This window comes from Camarhynchus parvulus, chromosome 3, assembly GCF_901933205.1.
Source record: "Camarhynchus parvulus chromosome 3, STF_HiC, whole genome shotgun sequence".
Classification (NCBI taxonomy): Eukaryota; Metazoa; Chordata; class Aves; order Passeriformes; family Thraupidae; genus Camarhynchus; species Camarhynchus parvulus.
In genome coordinates, this window is record NC_044573.1 from 64,457,033 (window position 1) to 64,462,992 (window position 5,960).

Consider the following 5,960-nt stretch of genomic DNA (forward strand, 5'->3'; position numbering starts at 1 on the left):
CCCCATGCTTGGCTACCGTTTGGTGTGCATTTGTGCATGTGGCAGCACGTCTGCTCCAGTGACACGCTGTGCAGCAGCTGGAATGCACGCCATGATTTTTACTCCATGATGTATTTCCAGGGGAGCTGCAGCCCAGTCCAGGGTGCAGCATCTGGCACATGTCACTCACCCGTCCTGCCCAGCCCTGACGGGCCAGAGGCATCACCTGTCTCTCCTCTACTGATGGCGGCAGATGAAGAGATCATTGTGCAGGGCTGGAAGGGAAATCCAGAGCTGTCATGAGGGAATACACTCACACGCATGAGAACACACTGAATGCATTGAATTTAGGGCTTGATTTTGTGACAGGAAAGTTCGTGGAAGTTTTTTCCCAAGTCAGCATAGGAACAGACTCCAGTTTGCCTTCAGAGGCAGAAGCAGCAGCTTTTCTGATGCAGGTGTTTTGGCACATTCAGATCTGACCTGATCTTTTCCCCTCTTTTCCCTTCTCAACACTGACTCACCAGAAGATAAATCTGGCTTGTTCTGAGATTCATTCACCAAGATATATACTTTTTGTATTTGTATGTAATATCTACAACACATATTTTTTCTCTGCTCAGAGCAGGAAGGTAAGTTCAGTGAAAATTTTCCTTAACAATAGCCTCCATGCACAAAATAGGAGGGATTTATGTTTTATTTTACTTTTTTAAAAAATTCCTTCCTGTGAAAGCAGAAAAAGTTTGTGTCTGCACTCTTTTGAGGTTTCTTAAGCGCCAGCCCTATTAATACAGGCACTAAACTCCTGATGTAATTGTGATATGTAGATCCCCTGCAATGTCCAGTCTCAGTGATTTTGATTGCACAGTCATACCTTTGCACGTTTTGTTTTGAAAAAGAAAGTGGTATTATACAAAGGCTTTAATTCCTGTAAATGCTTTCATTTTAGAAGCATATTTCTTTCCACTCTTCTAGACAATATTTCAGACAGAGGGAGGTAGGTGGCAGAGGAAGACTGCAGCTTGAGAAAGTAAGTGGCTCGATGCAAGGAGCAACAGGAAAATCAGGTTTTCAGCAGAGCACAAACAGGTAAGGTATGTGTCTTTTAATGTCTGTACAGACTTTAGTATACTGCCAGCAACATGAAACTGGGATGAGGAAAAGAAAGGCTCTCATTTACTTCTGTGATTAAGTCTTCCTCAAGTGGAAACTTTAGTTGCTCAGGGCAAGCAATATTATATCATACAAAAGGGGCTCACTGCTTCACTTCTGTTTTATTCAGTGTGTATTTGGCTAAGCTTTGAGAGAATCCCACTAGAAAATGGTAACAGACTATATTTTAAGCAACAAAATTGCAAAATAAAATAAAAAGAAAATTCATAGCAAAATACTGGAGGTGGAGCCATGCTACAGGGAATTGTGTTCTTGTTGCCTGGAATTGCCCCAAATAATGTAGCTCCTGGGTTAAGTGTAAATAGGGATGATTCCAGGGCCTGGAAAATGTCTTGACTTTATGAAACTGCACAGAGACTATATTTATTTTTTTTAAATGGTTATATTTAATAGACAACTTAGTCCTCACAGCTGCAAAATCGAACTCCATCCCATTTCTCAGAAGTGAGACTTGAAAAACAAACAAGAAGGAATGAGGAAAACAGTAAGAAAAGAATGAACAAACATACTGACACTACAGGTATGACTGTGTGAGGGAGAAGGGGATAAAATATGTTCTTTGATTTTCATAATATCTAGATATTGCAGTCCAGTCCATTGAAAAGCAGTGTATACATAGTCATATTGTAGCCCAGATGGGAATTCTGACTTAGTTTCATATTGGTATCTGTGTAAATTTACCTCTTTTAATATGAAACGATATTAGTATCCAGATGACTTATTTGTAATAAATAACAATGCTTCAGACTCTATTGAGGACATGTAGTTTGTGCTCCATGCCCTTGCTTGCACATAAAAATATTAGAATAAGCATGAAAGAAATTTAATCCCACACCAAAAGCACACCCTCAAAGGCAAATGATAATGCTCATATCAGAGCTCATGTGCTGGCATCTTCAGGCAGGATGGTCCTACTTTTTAAAGAAGAATCTCTTCTCATGCTGAGGCAGGCACTTCCCTGAACTACCAAGAGTTTTACAAATACATGTGAATCAATCAGTGAGCTGGCACAGCAGGTAAGACCATGAGTTTAGAGAAAGTAAGCCATTCTCATACCTCTGCTGAAGAAAGCTTGTGTGCATTAAAGAACTTTTTGTCTTCTAAGTTAAATTGATGGAGATACTATTCTAACAAATCAAGTTTTTGAAATGCAGATCCAGATTTTATAGCAAGGTAACAGAATGCAATTTTCATTTCTGAAAGATAACACAACTGAGGAAAACATTAAAAATTACCTTTCAATTTTTGTTGAAGTTCTGTATATAGCTGGTAAGAGCCAAACACATGGTTTGGCACATACTTAGAGCTGCTGCTTCACAAGAAATTAATAGACAGGACTCATTTAGCCTCAGAATTTGGCATAATTTTTGAATGACATTTTTCAGAAATTGATACAGACAGTTCTCTGGTGAGATGGGAGCATGGTTTATTGTAAAGGAGAGTATGAAAGCTGAAGAGCTGGCCAAATGAAGAGGGCAGCAGAAAGGTAGCTCAAAGCTATTTCTGCATCTCTGTCTCTTGAAATAATATGACTGCTGTATTAAATAAGCTGGCTTGTCCACCATTAAGGCATCAATTTTTTTGTTATACTGTCTATTGCTGGTCACAGGGACAATTTCGCCCGTCTGTGTGCCTCTTGTCCTGATTTGATCCTTTACTTCCAGCCTGGGAATAGGCTGGGACCTGGCTTTAGTGGCTTTGCTGTGCAGGGATGCTGCTGCCTTCAGGAGCCCTTGTGCACCTTCCTGGGGAAGGCAGGTACTTGCTGAAGCAGCGGCCGAGGGTGATTTCCAGGGCAGTCAGAAGCACTCAAGAAAAAGCTGTTGGGGAAAGCCTGCCATCAGCTCCATGCTCCAGAGGAAGATCAGGGTACTCAGGAAGCCCTTACAGCTCTTTTCTCTCCCACATGTGGTGTGCCTTGTCCCAGGGACAGGAGCTTGTCTTTCAGCGTGTGGCTCCAGCTGGCACGTGCCAAACCATAGTTCAGTCTCTCGCCTTCCAACACCCAGCAAACTCCACAGTACTCGCATTCCTGCCGCGTGGGACACCCCCTCCTGCCTCTTCCCGCATGGAGCACAGCCTGCTGCCATGCTCCAGGGCAAACCGCACTCCCATTGTTGGGTGTTGCGCTCTTTCCCAGGCGAGTGTGTTCTCATGGTGGAGGACAAATTTTATCATTCAACAAAACACACCAGGTGCCACGCTCCAATCACCTGCAAGTGCATTTAAAGTGTTTGAAGCCACTGTCAGGAGAGGCGTCATATAACCTGTTTGCTCCTATTTTCTCTCTTGCCCTGCATTCTACATGTGCAGAATTATGTTACACTACTTCTTTTCTGCTTACAGCCAAGTTGGGGTGTGTGTCCTGCTCTTCAATGAAGCTACAGAAGTTAGTTGCAAGTTCTCTCTCATGTTACTTTTGTGCATTGCCCTGTCATAGTGTCAAAAGTCAGTTGCCCTGGAGAAATAGGGTCCATAATTTCAGTGTTCTCCAGTTTGCCCTGCTCAGGGATCCTTCTACCAGGGTCCTAAAAACAACTGCCTTGTGGCATCCTTCTATATGCTCCTCTTACGTGAGAAAAGCAAGATGACTCCTACTCCACGAATTGTATGTGTTAATCTCCTAAATCAGTAATGCTGCCTCGCAGCTTTTGCATAGATGAGAGAAAGCTGGCACAAGGGTAAAATGAATTTTCCAAAGGGTATTTAGGGTATCCTGACACTGCATGCTTTTATCCAACTAGTTTTATGTGCTTTAACCATCACTATGTTTTCTTCTGCATCTCAGAGAACACATGCTAAAGTAGCAATTTCACACATACATGAAACACTAAGCAGAAAAAATTATCATCCTCACTGACTTAGTAAAAAGACAATTATCTCTTTACCAACACATTCATTTCTTCAACTCTGTCCTTCTGCACTCACAATTTGTCCTAAAATGCAAATCAGTTACAAGTTTTTTTATCAACAAAAAGAGTCAGTACTTTTGCTTTTAAGAAAGAGTAAAAAATACTTAAAGTATGTGTGAAAATATGCCCAAGATATATAGTGTTTTTCACACCAAAGAGCTTCAAATATTTTAAAAGGTGTAGTTTACATGTCTGCTAGATTGTTCCTACCAAGATTATTCATCCATTTAATAACTACTTACCTACCTACTAGCTTATTACATACATTTCTGAAAATTATCAAATATCTAAGCAGAAACAATTTGAGAGGGATATCATGGAAAGAGAAGCTGAGCCAAGCCTTCAGATCTAAGGGATATGATTGGGAAAATTCTAAATCAAGGACTGGAAAGAGCATTTTGTCTTTTGGGGGCATTGGGTAGCCTGAAAGCTAATTTGCAGCAGTTTCATGGACAAAATTCACCTCCAGTCTCCTTGGGGACTCATAATGTTTCCAGGTTGCTGTTGTCTTTTGTAGAAACACTTGATCGAAACCTCAGACACTAATTTCCCACAGCTCAACTGAGTTAATACTTTTCTCTTGTTTTTAAAATTCATGTCCAAGAGGGACTGGAAATCTACCTGTATTTGGGACTTTTGGAACACCCTTAAAAATCCCTATCACAGGGATTTCTCTAAGCAGTCACAAGCCCCATTCACCCAGAATGGGGTGTAATTACTGTAAGCACTGTAACTGATCCCCTTTTTGCTCTGTTGCATTTGATAGTTTTGACAGAGATTTCCCTGATGCTGTTGGAGGGAACTTTCAGCTTATGTCTCCCTTCTCTGCCACAGTCCTCCTTTCCACCCTTTTTGCTGGAGCCAGCTGGTGATCCCAGTATGGTTCCTTCAGTTTCTGTGGTGAGACTTCACTCTGTGCGTGCCTTCAGCAGGTGAACTTCACTCCTGCAGGCCCAGTTTGGATTTGGACGTTTTCCTAGGAAGCTGTACCCTCATCTCAGCCCTGCATAAGCAGCATTCCTGGTGTGGATGGCCAGCTGGCTGTTGCAACCTTTTTTCACACCATGCTATGTAAAACTACACAGGGCAGGTCTTGTTGATGTGTGAAAAATGCTTCTAACAGCCTGCTCCCATGTGCACCGAGGTTTCCAGCTTCACAGACTACCTGACCCCCAGCGAGCAGAAGTGCTGGAAACAAGGAAATGTTTTGATATAGGCAGGGAATGGAGAAGAAAATGAGCGCAGGAATAGGCTTGGTTTTCAGAGGAAGTTTCCAGAAGCATGCTGATTGAGGGTTGGCACTGCGGGACAACAACAAGTGCAATAAGAATGAGCCTAAAGAAGCCCTTGTTATATGCACAGGTCTTTTAAAAGACTGTTCTATTGATTGGTTTACATGTATTGACTACTTTCCACTGATCAGCTTCCATACAATACATGTATATTTGGCTTTTCTGGGTGAATGGGGCTTGTGACTGCTCAGAATGGCACACCACTGGTGTATCAGTCACATGGGATGTAACATATGCCAGATAAACATATTCTGACGTGTTGTCACAGAGGGACAGCTGGTTGTGAAGGAGGCAATAAAAGTGGTTAAAAAGTGCATGCATGTTGATGTATGCAAATATACATGCACACATATATGTGTATAGAAATATAATAGAGAGACAAATAGATATACACACAAATATTATTTTTTCTTCTCTGACAACCGTGATGAAAACCTGAAGATGAAAATTTTCAGGAACTATGAAATTATTAACTAAAAACTGGGAAATGGGTGCTTTTCTTAAAATATTGTGAAACATAACATTCAGTTGAAGAACTGCCTCAACATGAAGAACGTGGCCAGGCCAGCAGCTGACACTTCTCTGAAACCACAAGATGCCGGAA